At 49.1% G+C, this 16,953-nt stretch overlaps 1 protein-coding gene across 5 annotated transcripts in view; it reads right to left on the reverse strand.

Moving 5' to 3' along the window:
* The window catches only part of LOC139049464 (protein O-linked-mannose beta-1,2-N-acetylglucosaminyltransferase 1-like), a 533,721-nt gene that overhangs the window by 175,917 nt on the left and 340,851 nt on the right, over window positions 1-16,953 (reverse strand). For all 5 annotated transcript variants that reach the window (XM_070524938.1, XM_070524940.1, XM_070524941.1 and 2 more), the window contains exon 3: window positions 11,970-12,026. The gene's annotated coding sequence lies outside the window, so the exon portion shown is untranslated. The remainder of the gene's footprint in view (window positions 1-11,969; window positions 12,027-16,953) is intronic.

Genomic DNA, 16,953 nt, shown 5'->3' on the forward strand with positions numbered 1-16,953 from the left:
AGAATTGTTCCCGCGCTGTCCCGCGCGCATTACGCGCACGTAATTCCCATACGGGAATCACGTGTACCTAAGAGAGCAGGCAAGAGTGTATTCGCGCAATGTATGCAGTGGAATCAAGCAGCCGAGCCAAGCCAGCGCAGCGCTTCTCTACAACCTTGTCTAATTCACGCTCTAGGCGCCGGTCATACATACATACATACATACATACATACATACATACATACATACATACATACATACATACATACATACATACATACATACATACATACATACATACATACATGCATGCATACATACATACATACATACATACATACATACATACATACATACATACATACATACATACATGCTGCAATATGGGTGACGTTCCCGCAGAATGCTAATCGTTTTAAAACGCCTACGCCTAGAATTCTTAGTAAGAAAAAAAATCATGAGCCATTCCACTCTGCGGAGGTGAATGACCAGTGAAGCTGTTTAGCACACGACGCAGAGGTGAGACAAAATTTTGTGTAACGGTGCGAGCACATTTATTGTCCTGATCGGTGGTCATCTTGACGATAGGTACGCACACGCATTCTCGTATCACCTCTGTTATTAAATGCGTAAGCATTTCTATGCCTACCCAACGAGAAGTATGTCCGTCACGTAGGACAACGAATGGCTCATACCCCCTTAAGCAATGACTCATACCACTGTAAGCCTACCTACCGGACTCTACCTGAGAGTCTAGTGATCTTGGAAATGATGCCTATTGATAACTAATCTACTGAACACGCATATCCAAGTGATGACACATATAAGCTTTTGCATAGATTGAAACGATCTTGCTTCAAATTCGGAAGCTGAATTTTCGCACACGCAGGTTTCTTGACGGACACGAAAAATCCACGAAACCCTTGCCCTAAACAGCTTCGCTCCAATATATTCCAGCCAATACGATGCTGGACGTAACATTAGCGAAAGCGGCCGGCCAATCGAAAAAAAAGCACTTACGAACAAAACGCTAAGTAAATTCGGTCCCAGTTCCTGGGCGAGCGAACGGGGAAGATAACTCCTGGTCAATAGTTTCTACTTTTTCAATAAGAATTCCTCGCTTTTAGCTAGCCTATGAACGAATTTGTTGCCTCAAATAAGGTGAATGAACATATTATTTGGCGATTATCATCGTGTTTGCATCCTTCTAAAACAGTGTGCGAAAAGTGTAGTATATCACCACTCTCTCTCTCTCTCTAAACGAGAGCGAAGGGTGGTGTTACACTCTACGCGCATCTGGTGATGCGCTGTTCCTGTGTTTCATTACCGCATCTGTCACGGTGCACCAGGTGAATCAAAGCGGTTGTTTCTCAATTATAAAGTCCCACTCTGGCATATTACACAATGGGCCCGATAGATGCGTTATGGGTGTCAGGATTGGGGGCTCAATCCCATCGTCCGTGGTCCTTTGCCAAGATTGGAGTACGGCATGAATTCGAAGGTAGCTGGCCCATGCCGTCGTCCAACTTATTTACGCTGAGATCGTTGATGAAGTGAAGAACTGCTTCTCATCGAGAACGAGGAAAAAGGGTTTATTTACAGAAATTAACTCAGTCTAACATGACTGCTTGAGAAAAAGAGTAACAGTCCAACATGACTGCATGAGAGAAGTGACTCAGTCTAACATGACTGCTCAAGAGAAGTGTGTCCAACATTCGCACAACCACAGTTTTTATACACTCGATCCGCCGGTCCTACGACGCGGCGGCTGTTCGTTTACACATCACCAACTCGCAGCTGCTCTGAAGACCAGTTTACAGACACAAAGGCACACACATTCCGAAGCCCAAGCGACGGCGTTGAAGGGGGTGCCGTTCCGGAAAGTTTCGACGCCGCTCGAGGGTCGCTCGTTGTTTTGCGTCATGCAGAACCGTGAGAAGCGCAAAAATAAGTCGTTCCCGCGGTAGCTTCTCCAGGCGTGTCAGATCAGCTCCGCGTTGGGGAACTCTGGAATCATTGTCCACACACCAAACTCGTCCCGTCACAATGTCGAAGGGGCTGGAGGAAGGCGGCGGATTCCAGCGCAAAGGTCGCTTCTTTGAACGCCTCGCAGCTGCAGCGACGGAGAGGGGGAGGTGCGCGTCTTGCACCCCTTGTCGTAATCGGGTGGCAAGGTGGCAATCTTGTTGCGCAACTCGCCGTTCTTGACATGGGCTAGACATTGCGTAGAGTGGTGCTAACTGCGTTTGGTTAGCTGAGACCCTTTAGTAACAGCTAGTGATTACCCTGTGTAGTTAGTAATGTTGCTAACTCGAACCGCTACCAAATTCAGTTCCACCGAGGTAGTGAATGCTATAACATGTAGGTGGTGAATACAACGACCTGATTGCGCATAGCCGTTTGCAATTCGCTTGATAGTTTTGGGGTGACTTTGCTTGTCTGTACTCAAATGCACCGCTAAGACGTAAGCGGTCTATCACTTCTCATTCCAGCCGGCAGTCATGCTAACGTAAAATTTTTACGCGTGCATTTACTCATCTCGACCTGCGCGATGCCTTCCACATGTATTTCCAGTGCCTTAACGATTTAGCTCCTAGTATGCTCCAAGTGGCGTGCTTCCTCTTCTTTGTGCTGTCTGCACATTTAGGCCTGAACGGCATACGTTAACGTTCACCCGCCCATTATTGACCTTAAACTCGAAGGCTTCGCGAAAGACTGAGCAAACTTTTGTCGAATTTCGGATGCGTACATTCTGACGCTCTAAGCAAGATATCTCTCAAGATAACTCCAGCCATCAGGCGCAAAACCGGGGTGCAGTTCGTCCCGCATTGACCACTGGCTCGCGGAGTCATCGATCGACAGGCATTCACGCGTGGGTGTGTGTGTTTGCGCGAGGACGCGGTGATTGAGAAGGGGCAGCAGGGGCCAGCGGAGCCGAGACGGAAACCACCGAGGCAACAGCAGCTTGCGGGACGCAAAGAACGAACGAACGAATAAACAGAGAAAGCGAAAAAAAAGAAAGTCACCTTCCCAAAGGGAAGGCGGCGTCCACCAAGCCAGGGCACTATGCCCCCTGCCCTAGCTTTACAGGGTATACGCTCTTTCTCTCTCTTCTTGTGGTGTGTGTGTATTCGGTTACAGCAGCGGTGGCAGCTGGGGAACACCAACGCGCGCGCGCGCCCCTTCGGTGGTCCACTGGCGACGGCCTCGCCGAAATCGATGGGTCGTCCAATCTATCGGGCCCTTTTCGGTTAGCAGACTGATTGATGAGGCCGCGAGCGAGGCTCCTGCCTTCACTGTCTCTCTCTCTCTCTTTCCGCCTTCCCACCCAGTGCACGCTGTCCTTCTCCCAAAAACACATCCGAACAGCCTCTCTCTCTCTCTCTCTCTCTCTCTCTCTCTCTCTCTCTCTCTCTCACACACACACACACACACACACACACACACGCACACAAACACACACACACGCACACAGACACACACACATATACATACACACGCACGCACACGAACACTAGACCTATACACACAGAGAAACACCACTGGTTCCCGTTCATTTCTTCTTAGCCGTCTATATGAGAATCGCTCCCCCTTTTCCCGCCTTGATCTCGTCCTATAAATTCCCGTACATTTTTCCCCCTCTCCCCTTACCTCGTCCCGCCGCCGGCGTGGAAAGGCAAGGAAGGAGATCGACGCCGAGGAAACAAAAGCGCTAAGCCGACCGACCGCGGTTAACAGTTTTTTCCCCGCCCCGACCCCGGGGCGCTGTAGCCACTCTCCGTAGATTGCCCAGGGCCTGTAAGGCTTCGCGCCGTGGACAGCGGGCTACAGTCTCTAAACGGAGCCTCGGGGATATAGGCGCACCGAAGCGCGTGCCCAGAGAGAGAGAGAGAGAGAGAGAGAGAGAGAAAAGAAGGATCCGGAGCGAAAGAGCGACCACCAAGGCTTTTTTGCTGTTCCGGCATTCGATCCGTTTACGGAGATGTCCGAAAGACGGGCCATCACGGCAGGAAGGCGTCGTCGAGGAGCGTCTAAACGATAGTTTCGGAGTTCTTGATTTTTTCGTTTTCTGAACTTCTGAAGAAAGTGCACGGTGACGAGTATGCAAGCGACATGCGGCGGCAAAATTAGGGCGCCGAAACTCGCCCCACAGAACCGAAACGTTATTCCCCGTCGTGGAAAATAAGAACGATTTATTCCTTTTCATTTCTAGCCACGCAAGTGTGGCGTTCGTGTAAACAAAACGTGATGTGTTGACTAATATTATTCGTTATAGCGAATAAATATTTAGTAATAGATTTGCCGATCTGCCCGCAACTTAAAGGCTGCTCTAGCCCGTTAAAAACGCTATGCTATACGGGCTTTCTGCTTAAATAAGAATGTTGAGCTGTCAAACTCGGCGTCGCAGAAATGATAGTTTGTGCTTTGTGGGGTATAAGAAGGATAAGTGAGAAAGGCTTGACAGAGAACGCCAACAGCCTGATATATACAGCAATGAGCGGAAACACTTCTTTCAATAATAATACAATGCCATCTTTATTCACCTTCTTTTTTTTTGGAGATTATTATATTCCCTCAAATTTTGATAGCCTAGTATATCTGAACATCTCAACGCTCTTTCTAAAGTGACCTGTAATTATGAGTATAGTTCGATATAAACAAATAAATCTTTTTTCCGAGTAGAGCTGCTGAGTGAGAACTCCGGAGTTGGAATGATTCTTGAATCTTTCCACATATTCAAGCACCCGGGATGGAATGGGAATGGAAGAAGAAGAAGAAGAAGTTTATTTACCACGTAAGTACACTGACGTATACAAAGCGGTGGGGATGGCAGGATAAAAGCTGCATAACGGCAGCTTGACTAGTCCCACCTCCCCGTGAACAACAGGAATAGTGACACTAGTCGGGCAGATGGAAAGGGAATGGAATCGGAGTCTGAGATTCCATAATAGAGTCGGAATGCCAATTAGGCTGAATTACACCTAGCCAATTTATCATATTTCTAAATTTTTACTCATGACCGCCTGCTTCATTATTTACCTATAAGTGACTGCCTCTAACACGGTAACTATAAACAACGCTTTATTCTGCACATTCTACCCTTACGAATACCGGGATTCGTTTCCGCGCTGAATGTTGACGTCAGCAACTACTAGTTTTTAAGAATGATTCTATTTAGCGAGATCATACTTAACCTACGACACAAGAATGGAGGCTACAACCGACGTCGACAACTCTTGCACACCACTCCCAGCTCCAGTGTAGGGTAGGAAACCGGAGGCTAATATCTGGTTAACCTCCCTGCCTTCCCTTTTCATCTCTCTATCTCTCTTTCTCATGCACGCCACGGGAATTCACGCTTGCCATGATTTTTGGCACGGTGCATGTCGAGAATCCAGAAGGCGCGAAACCAGGCGCGGTCAAAGAGATGAGCTGGAATAGTTGTGCCCGTCAATGTGCCATAAATTTGAAACAAAGAAAGCTCACCCTGCAAAACATATCAATGCGTTTCTCCTTCGTGTCAGTTATTCAAAGTGACAGAATAATAGCACGTACGCAAAAAAGAAAAAAAAATAATACGCAACATTATCAATACTAGTAAAGTTGCTAAAACATCGAAAATACGTTTCTGTCACTAGGCGCGCAAGGGTAGCTAGCTAACAATAATAGAGAAACCACTATATTTACTGCAACTGGTGGAATAGAATGGGTGTGGAATGGAAGGCCGCACTCCGCAACTATGTTTCCAAGCAGCACGATGATATGATAATGAACAGAGCCTACCGCTTATCTGCGTACAACGTTAAATAAGTGCATGGCGCCTACCACGATGTTTAAATTTTGATTCCCACTTCCTTTAAGCTATATTTTACTAAAAATGTCAAATACTACTATTTTCTAATAACTGATTTGTTAAGATTTGTTTTATGCAATATTTTACCACAGACATTTCATTTTTAAACCTTCAACATGACATCTTGCGTCGTTCAAGTTTGAAACGTTGCTTCGTCATTGCCTACTGCCGCAAACAGTGCCTGCATGCCGCCCATGTTTGTACTTGCTTTATGGGCTTCAGCTTTCATCAATTTAGTCTTTTGTAGCTTTCTATCTGAAGTCCATTCCCTGATCGATCGAGTTGAATGGAAAACAACATCTATTCGCTCAGTCGTTCAATACCACAGATGCGTCATTTATTGCGTATCATAACCGACAGTTGCGAAACTAATTGGCAATGAAACCACCGCTCGAGTGGAAACTAGCTGCATGACACGTGTGACGTTCACAGAGCATATATATCCGTCACGCCATACAACGCTGTCATGGCGTGACAGATACCGCAAACTTAACATCGTGACAGCCTTGCCTTTAAAAGGCTCCACACCAGGCCACATACCAAATTTCGCTTAGGCGCTGGAAGTTGTTACGTGCTCTGCAGGGAGCGTTCTGAGGCAAGAAATTTTCAAATGAGCACATTAATAGCAGGTATAGAAATATTCCAAGTGCTAGCTACGAACCCATGATTTCGGGCGGCGAGCGTCATCGTCAACATAGCCGCTCTCTCCACATGGCTAGCCTCCGCTAGCGAAATTCCTTCCCTGCGTACTCCCATACCGGAGCCGAAGTATCGCGTGACGAATACATCACTGGGCTCGCATTTGCTCTCTCTCTCTTTCTCTCTGCCTCTCTCGTTTTTGCGGAATGGCGCACTTCCGGTGACGATCTCGCGCGCGAGCTGCTGCATTTTTTTTTTTCGTTTCGCGCAGTTACGCGCAGCGGACGATTTTGAGCGCTCTGCACGAGAACACCTGATTAGCGGTATAAATCAGTGCCACAATCACGAGCACTGAGGCAGACGCGAGGCGAAGAAAGAGCACGATCGCGGCGCTGGAACGCGGTAGAAAATTGCATAGTTTCGTTCTCTGCGCGCAAGCGTGGGAACTAGCAGACGAAACGGAAGTACGTCTCTCCTGCTTCGATAGGAAGTAAAACCAAGAACACGCGAACTTTCGGTTCGTGTGTTTTATTATTTCTCTAAGCTTTAATCGGTCTACTGAAGCAACAGAATAAACAAGTAACTGATGTCGCCTAGAATAATTCTCGAAGTCACGTGCCACTGCGAGTGACGCCATAGCAGTGCCATGCACGTATAGGCGCACTTGTACGAACACGTCGACTCTCCGGCTGGAGGTGCGGTGCCCGCGAGCTGAAGGAAAAACGGCGTTTGGAGTTGAAATTTAAGCCCTTTCCCGCGGCGCGTCGGGGTGTAACACTCAGCCGACACGATCGTTCAAGCACATTTTATACACTGCGGTTGTCAGCACAAAAACAGCCAGACCTCGTGAGGCCGAATGCCGAAGCTGTCAATCCCATTAATCATCACCCTTTAACGAATTAGTCCGTTGCCCTCGTTCACAAAGCGAAAGTATACGAAAACAAACTTCAAAGCTCTTAGCTCAAATCTGTGACTCAAAAGACCTACAAAGGCAAGGTCAGTCCCGCCACATAGAAAAGAGGGCCTCGACGCAAGAAAGCGCGGAAAGCCGCCTCGAGACAGCGGCGACCTTTTGACTGCGACGCCAACGCGCTCAACGATGACAGAGGGCGCGCGTATCGGTATATTAAGACGCACCGACAACCGACCGCGGTGCGAAGAAAAGCTCCGGCTAAGTGAGCGATTGAGCGTCGCCGGCTGGTGCTATATAGGAGCTACGACGTCAAACAGAGCACAAGAAAGAAAACACCAAAACAAAAGTGAGCGTGGGAGAAGAGTAGTGAATGGAGGGCCAGGGCTCGACGCCGGCGAAAGAACGACTTAACCCGGTCGTAAATAAAGACCGACGTTAAGAGAGCGCTCAGGGCTGAGAGGGCGTGAACGGAAAGAAGCAAAAGAATAAAGGCCGGGCGATCTAAATGGAAGGGGGGCCCGGAGTAACAAAGATTAAGGAGGGTGAGAAAGTAAACACGGTAGGCAAAAAAAAAAACAAAGTAAATGAACATAACAAAGCACAGGAAAGAGGAGAGGGGGGATTATAGCGAAGCGTATAAACACGGATTTCGCGCCTATAACGTTGGGCTCTCGCTGTCGGTGTAAGTGAACGGGCCAAAACTAGCCAGAGAGAAGGTTTGTTATAAAAGCTTATCAATCACCGACTCTGCATTTCGCGCTGGAGCCAACGGCGGACTTGCAGCAATTTAGAGCCGATAAACGGCCGTATTTCTTCTCTTCATTTTCTTTCATTCTTGCTCTCATCGAAGAATCCTTAACTCTCTCTCTCTCTCTCTCTCTCTCTTTGTTTTCGTTAAACTGGAGGTTGAGACGTCTTGCTCTCTCTCTCTCCTCTCTCTGTCTCTCTTTCTCTCTCGGGTTTTCGTTAGACTGGAGGCTGAGGCGTATTGCACCAGCTTTATAAAAATTACACTTTTATTCGCCGAAGAAAAGAAAGAAAACCGGATCGCCACGTGCCTTAAGCAGTTTTTGGAGACTCCGAAGGCACACTCTGCATAAGTGTGTGGCAATCAATTTGTTTACGAGAGCCCGGCAGCGCGTAGGTTTTATGGTCGAAGAGACACGTCGCCGGATGTCGATAAGCGCACACCTATGGCGGCCGCCAGATGGAGCAGGTGTTCGGAGGCCCGGATCTGGTGGTGTTTTTATAAATAAAGGTATGCGCGAGGGAGACGAAAAAGAATCTTAAAAGGCACCTTGTGGCTTCAATACGTCAATGTCTGTGGATTTAATTTTCCTAAATGCTCGGCAGCTGCTGCACGGCGTGTGAACCACGTTGAGCAGCAAGCAGTCTTCTATTTATTTTTTTTTTCGGCTTGCTCGTGCTTTCACAAGACTGTTTATTGATATGCACGCTGTGCCGCTAACCAAGCACTTTGCGGTAGGGAGGTAGGTTCAAGTCTCGTCTAGTTCAAGGCCTTTTTTTTTTTCGATGAAAAAGAACAACTAGGTATTCGATAACGCGATTTGTACCAGAGTCCCCAGCGCAGCGGTCTAATGCCCTATAATAATAATATTTGGGGTTTTACGTGCCAAAACCACTTTCTGATTATGAGGCACGCCGTAGTGGAGGACTCCGGAAATTTTGACCACCTGGGGTTCTTTAACGTGCACCTAAATCTAAGTACACGGGTGTTTTCGCATTTCGCCCCCACCGAAATGCGGCCGCCGTGGCCGGGATTCGATCCCGCGACCTCGTGCTCAGCAGCCCAACACCATAGCCACTGAGCAACCACGGCGGGTTAATGCCCTATCGATTGTGCCACAGGCGGCACCGATTTCTCTATGTTCGGATCTCGGCTTGGGTGCTCATCTTCAAAATGGCGCAGTTTCGCGCGGTTGTAAACGTCCGCTTAGTGACCAAATTAACAAGCATGGTGTCACGCGCTCACAAGCAAACACGAAGACGTCTCACTCGATTACTGCGGAAACTCGCTGTTAAAAAAAAAAAAAAAACACCTGAGCGAGGAAGCGCGGCAGCAGGGGGGAGGGCGAATTGACGTTCGTGTTGGCTCTCGCTTCAACGCGTACGTATATCGGTGAGAACACAGCGCGCACGAGCTATCGGCCCGCGGTGGGCCTAGTTCCTAGGAACAAGCTGGTCCCAAATAGTCGCGTTGGTCGAAAAGCGACCACTTTAGAGAACTCGGTTGTTCGCTGCTCGATGTTTCTTGTTCTTTTTAAGCTCCAGTCGCAAAGCTGCTGAAGCAATCAGCGGCACACGAGGAGGACGTCGGTATACGGCGACAAGCTTATTTTACGTGACAAAGTGACAGAGTCAACTCCAATCGCGACACGTTTTTAGAGTGGCGACAGGCAGGACTGAGGCTTGCCGGTGTGAACATAGTAGGTCGTCGTCGCAGTCGCTCGCGCGACTTTCGTCAATCGCCGGTGCGAATGTCGCCGAAACCTAGGCGCGGGGAGCGCGCGACAGTCGCCGCGGAGCGACGGAAATCGCTCCGCCGCTTAGCGAAAATTGCACCATGTGAAACAGTCTTGAGGCAACGCCAGATGACGCCCGTAAAATATGCTAAATGCGGATCAATCTTCACAGAGTTGGCCGTTTTGCTACAGCAGCATCTTAATTTACGAATACAGATTGATTGATTGATTGATTGATTGATTGATTGATTGATTGATTGATTGATTGATTGATTGATATTAACGTCCCAAGGCAACACTGAAGCTAAGGGCACGCAGTACACACTGGAGGTCTCCGAATTAATTTTGGCCACCGGGGGTATTTTAACGTGCACCTAAATCTAAGTACACACACGAGCGTTCTTGCATTTCGCCCCCGCCGAAAGGGGGCGGCCATGGTCGGGGATCGAAATCGCGACCTCGTGGCCAACAGCAGAACGCCATGCAGTCACGGCAGGTACGGGTTAGTACATTCGTCTTCAGAGGCCCTTTACAAGCGGAACATCAGATCGCGTTCCGCGTCGCCGCACTCGAAGCGGAGACCAAAACCTGACTTATCGCCAGGCAGAACGTGCGTCCTCTTTAACGAGCGACTAAACGGCGGGGCAACGGAAGCTAAGGGGAGAACTCACCGCGTCAAATGTCGCCGCCCGCAATCACCATGACAACGGGGCAAAAAAAAAGGGGGGGGGGGTACTCCTGGCGCTGCCTCGCCCGGGCGCATCAATTATGCGCACGCAAATCTTTCGATCGAACGCGAATGAATTATGCACCACTTTCGCCGTGAATGCGGGGCTGCGAGACAAAGACGGCAAGAGAGGGAGCCAAGCGAGGGGGAAGGCATTTTTAGGGAACAACGGCGGCAGCTGAAACACAGCAAGGAAATCAATTTCAAACGGAATTCGCTCGGCCTATAGGCGAATCCCCAATACGGGAGCAACCGGCGCCAAGTGCGAAATATACGAGTGCCACCTGCCGCGGTGTAGCTTGGTGTGCTCTGACGTTGCGCTGCCGAGGTCGGGGGTTCGGTGCCGGCAGCGGCGGTCGCATTTAGAAGAGGTACTTCTTCACTGAAATCGACTGGCTGGTGCAAGCGCACTTCTTTACCTGCTGCGTCCGCGCTCGTCCACACATTCACCGCTCCGCCCCCCCTCTCTCTCTCTCCATATCCTCATTTTCCCTTTCCCTAGCGTAAGGTACCCAACCAGACGCTTTTGCGGTTAACATCTATGCCTTATCTCTAAGTAGTGTTAGGAATGGCCGTACATGGTGACAACGTGCCAGCTATTTCAGCCTGCTGCACGTGTTCCTATGCAACCGGACGGGGCGCACTTCAGAGAACTGCAAATAAACCGGCAGCCACGAGGCGCGGGGTCAGCTCAGGAATGTGGTACTCGGCCGCGCCACCCGGGACAAAGCAGAGTTCTACGAAGGCCTCGGACGTCGGCTCCGGACCTTTACACCTGTGTGTGTGTGCAACACGGGTATGTGAGCCCGCCTCCTCCAAAAGGGCGGGTCATCTTTGGTGACGTCGAACGATGACTGGACGAACTAGAGCGTGCTCGTCGTCGGGAGCTGTGTGCTCGTTGTCATGCTAGAAATGTACTAGTGAGCTGTGCGCTCGTAAGCTGTTTGCTGCATGTTAGTCTTGCGGGCTTCATATGGGAGTCACGCTAGACTGTCGATGTATGTCTTATTCAAAATGTTAATATGCAAATAAATCCTGTTCACCGAGTTCCTCTCTACGACCTTGAACTCCTTCAAATGGTGGCAGCGGCGCGGTCGTCCGACAACTCCTACAGTAGTTCGCCAGACTTGACAGATTCGTTCGTAACGTACCAGTCAAGTCGCTTTCGATTTCTGATGACACCAGGAATACGTGAACGCCAACGAGATCTGCCCAAGACGTACTAGACAGTTAACCGGTCCGGTGAGTACTAGACAGTTAACCGGTCCGGTGACAATCAGTGTTTCAAGGAAATATTCGGCAGGAGGGAGTCCTGTGCGTCCTCGTACGACGCGAATAAAAAAAAGCACAACAAAGAAACGTGCGTCTCCTTACCGTCACTCAGGGAAAGCGTTGAAAGTAGCCTCCTCTCGTGGCGGTTGTAACAGCGACCTGGTAAAAATAAATTGAGAAAGCTTATTAATTTACAGCCGTGTTGCAAACGAAAAAATCAAAACTTTTTTTTAACTGCAGCGATACGAGATAACAAAATGGAGCACAAAGAGATCAATCAATAAGTCACGTATACTTCTGCGTATATATATATATGTGTGTATGCTGCACCAACTTTCTTCCGCTGCTGTTTGGGAGACTTGAAGCTTTGTCAAGCAGTCATACTCGGCAATTCAGCCGTTTAGAAATGCATAACTAAAAGCGGCGTCCCACCGTTATGACGTCTAACCTATGCGATACAAGAAGGCACAGACACACACATTACCAGCGCGAGCCAGCCAACACAACCCAAAAACCAAACTTAACAGCAATGTTGACCTGCAGCGCGAAAGTGCCGCTAACCACGAGGTCGGTCAGAGTAACGGTGTTTTTGGAGAAAGCGAATGCGGGTTTCCTTCATTTTCGCTCGTTTCCCGTCCCGATTTTCCCGCTTCTTCTGATCATCTACTCCATTCTCCCTCTGCCTCTTCTCTCTCTCTCTCTCTCTCTCTGTGTGTGTGTTTGTGTGTGCGTGCGTGTGTGTGTGTGTGTGTGCGTGTGTGTGTGCATGTGTGTGCGTGTGTGTGCGTGTTTGTGTGCGTGCGTGTGTGTGTGCGTGTGTGTGTGTCCTGTCGGGACACAGAAGACAGGGTAAAAAAAATCCGCGCAGCCTCCAACAACAAACGCCCGCTTCGTTTCACACCTCACAAGCGGCGCCCGACCCACCGCCAGACAAAGTTTGCCCTCGACACTGAACGAACAGCAAACTCACATTCGCGGCCTCCAACGTATAACGCCTCCAGAAATCGGGCTTCACTTTTTTCTGAGCGCACAGGTTCAGAGAGCGCGATAGCTCCCCTCTGACCCAATAACGCTCGCGCCTTCTCCTGGAAGACCCGAGAACCACTTCTTCATTCATCTCCTTCTTCACTCTCTCTCTATATCCCCACCCCAGACGCGTCAAACTTGAGCGACGTTCGGCCTGGAAACGCACAGCGCTCGCTTCACTCTTCCTCGTCAAACCGTGAAATGACCGCTCGTCTGAAGGAGATGGCGCCGATGTGAGAGCGCGCCCGTTTTACCAAGACTCCGGCGTTTACAACCGAATAAAACAAGTAACACCCCCCCCCCCCCCCCGCCCACTCACACACACACAGACACACCCCGTCCAAGCGTTACCACGCGCGCTTCTGCCCCGGGCCGAATTTGGAAGCGACCATGCAAGACAGCCTGCACGCGTGTCGAGTAGATAGGCAGGGGCCCGGCCTGAACTCCCTCCGTAACATCTTTCTTACTAGGTTCCTTTATTTTGTTGTTGTAGTTGTTGTTTCTGCACCTTTGTGTGCGCACGTCAATTTGTCGGTTCGCGCGGAGAAAGGGGGGCGGTCACGGACAACGCCGTACGTCCGACGACGACCAGGCGCGCGCGCAAGACAGACACAAAATGCAAATCGCGAGCACGGCGAAGGAAGAAAATGGAAGCGCCTTTGGCGCCAGCTCTCGCGGGTAAACAGAAAGGTCAGGACCCGCGCGCGCGCACACCCACACGCACACCCACACCCACAGATACACACACGCACAAGAAGGCTTTAACACCAGGTCACACGTTGTTCAGTGTATAACGGGCGCCGAGCAATCGCGACAGCGGTCCCCGTTGGTCAAACCAAGGCGCTGACAGAGGAAAAACTGCCACTGTGAGCTGTGTGCGCTTTTTCTTTTTTTCTTTTTAAATGCCAATAGTTTATTGGAATACAGGTTTGGAGTTTATTGTACACTTCCTTGATCGGTTCAATGTACTTTATAGACACTTTAGGGGACCAAATAAAATTGTTAAACGATTTGGAACTCGTCTAACGTCGTAAAAGAAATAATCAATGGCAAGATATAAGACGAAGATGTCTGCTGAAACATTGATTCATAAAATCACAGGCCGTGGACATGCATCAATATCTAGTATAACGAGGCATGAAAGAATAACTGGTAACTAACAACGTGGTTTCTGGGCTATACACAGTCTTGTGAGGGGGCGGAGGGGGGGGGGGGGAGGAGAGAAGAAGAAGCAAATCTAGGCCAGACGTGCTCTCTTTTAGCAGTATTGTACACAAAAGCACTCAATGGCGTGAAAACTTTGCGTGCAGAAACACATGCAGAAGCTCTCTGTCCCTCGTAACAGGACACATAAAGCCCCCCCCAAAAAATGCACTAGAACGAAAAAATATGCTTCGTCATTGGAACACATTCGGGCAAATAGAAAAGAAATATTCTACGTATCGTGGCGGCGAGTGCTCTCCTTCTCCTCAATTATTATTAATTTCTTTCACTAAACCGCCAATAAGTGCGACCGCAAGCCGACCTCTGATGATAACGTGACTCGTCCGTTAATCGCGCGTAAGTTCGGCGACAAAACGAAGTCGCAACATTCATCGTACGCAGCTGGAGTAGCACTTCGGAGACATGGCTATGCTAAGCTGTCTGACGTTCATTACGCACTGTATGTTTATCGAATAGTAATTTTGGCGCCAGTAAAATAGAGGAAAATTTCACTAAGACGATGCAGTCCGGTAATTCCACATCTTATCCGTGTGTTTTCCGTGCAGAGCTCTTCCGGAATCTATATGGACTCCATACAAATTCCGCTTTAATTTCCCCGTGAATCACACGGAAAACATGTGACGGAACATTTCAGAACGAAAAAGAGAGAATGAAAAAAATTCTACTGAAACGTTCCGCATGCCGTCCGATATAATTCCATACATTATTCGCACGTTTACCGCACAATTCTTATGGAGTCTATATTGATTCCAGATAAATTCCGTTTTATTCACGTAAGAATCATACCAAAAACATACGCAGTTAATGGAACGTATACGGAACGTTTTAGCAGGGAAGAAAGAAAAAAAATACTTTTTCGGTATGCAGTTTATTATAATTCGATTTATTATCCGTATGTTTTTTCTAACGGAATTACTATATGGATATTATACAAATTCCGTATGCTTTCCGTAATAATCCCGAGGAAAGCATACTGAAATACTGGAACGCATGGGAGCCCTTTAGCAAGACAGAAAGAACTGAGAACAAACAGGCGATAGCATCGCACAGGCACATCGTCGGTACTTCCCCTCTGGGGGGCGAGATAGATGCTGATTAAAGCTATCAGAAAGTTCCTCTCTCGATCGCAGTGCAATTTCGATGATAGGCCGACGAAAGAAATCAAACAAAAAGAAATGAACGACTAGATTGTCGTTACCGTCTTTTCCTTTAGAAAAGACGGTAACGACAATTTATTCATACCCAATCTACGGCCACGGTTATGGAGGGACATCGCGAACAGGTCTCGCCGCTTCAAGGCGATTTACTTGCGCGCGCGGCTCAAGAACCAACGCGCGCCCGTCATTTCGAACAGAATCACCGAAGAATAGTGTTACGAACACGCGCGCACCCGCACATGCTCTCTCTCTCTCCCTCTCATCTCTCTCTCTCTCACTCACTCACTCACTCACTCACTCACTCACTCAAACACACACACACACACACACGGACACACACGGACACTAAGAGAGAGAGAGAGGGGGGGGAGGGAAAGCAAGCACCATCTAGAAAGTGGAGCGACGAATCATTCCCCAACTCGTGAAGTTATGGTAATATTCCCGGCCTCAGAAGATCGCGCCAACCGTATATATAGGCCTCTTATACAGGTCTGCATTAAACACCGGCACGAAATCTGCTAGCGCGTCAGCAGTGGTTCCAGAACGAATCTCATCCGAGCGGGCCCTTTTTACGCTCTAACTAGTTATACCGCAACGCACAGCGAAGCTGGCAGCCAAACTCCCGAAAGAAAGAAAGAAAGAAAGAAAGAAAGAAAGAAAGAAAGAAAGAAAGAAAGAAAGAAAGAAAGAAAGAAAGAAAGAAAGGATCGGTGAGTGCAAAGGCGGCGCAGAGGATTCAAAGGGAGCCATTACTGGAGAGCTAGGCAGATTTTTTCTGAAAAAGGAACGCCATCAGCAACACGCGCGCTCGCGCGCGTCCGCGGCACCCGAAAAGAAAGGGGAGGGGGGGGGGGGGCGCTTTCATTTTTCACGCCGCAGTGCGCCGGCGCCGAGTTAGCCAAGCCGAGTCGAGACGCCACCGCCGGGGCTGAATGAAGGGGGAGGGGGGGGGGGGGGGGGCAAATCTCTTCTTTATTTAGATAACAGCACACCACCACCACGAGCTTATTCTCCGCTCGCATCCCTCCCCCTTGCACGCTCTCCTCCTCGTCTTTCCACCGCGGATCTCTGGTTCCTCCGCAAGAAGCGGCACCAGATGATTGGTGGCGGTGGGGAGGGCATGCATTCGCCACCTTAATGACATCGAGGACGACCCCGAAGAACTAAGCTCCTCCTTTCCGACCGATTGCGCAGAAAGGCGCGTGCGCAAAGAGGATTTGGAAGCGCAAGAAAAGCGAATGCATGGGAAGAGAGAGATAGAGTCGAGGGGAGATAGGGAAAACTGACCCAGAAGCCAGTTTGTGCAGGCGGGATTTGCAGGGCAGCCCAAACCGCATTTACAATACGCAAAGCGTGAGCTGTCTCTCAGCGCGGAGAAGGATAGTAGGAGGAGCAAAAGAAAGTAGAAAGCTGAGAACTTCTCGCGTATTCTTCTCGGTCTGAAATATTCAGTGAATGAAATTTCTTTTCTATTTCATTTAATTTTCGTTCGTCTGGTCTGACTACACAATTACGCAGCGTCCATTTGTTCCCACAGTTCTTCGATTCATCGCCAAAGTTATATTTCGTGCGCGTTTAATGCACCCACCCGCTTCATGGCCCATCCCCCCCCCCCCCCCCAATTGCGAGCACGTGCCATGTTTAAGCCTCGTCATCATCACGTGGTACGGCACGTTCGT

The sequence above is a fragment of the Dermacentor albipictus genome, chromosome 9, assembly GCF_038994185.2.
Source record: "Dermacentor albipictus isolate Rhodes 1998 colony chromosome 9, USDA_Dalb.pri_finalv2, whole genome shotgun sequence".
NCBI classification, from domain to species: Eukaryota; Metazoa; Arthropoda; class Arachnida; order Ixodida; family Ixodidae; genus Dermacentor; species Dermacentor albipictus.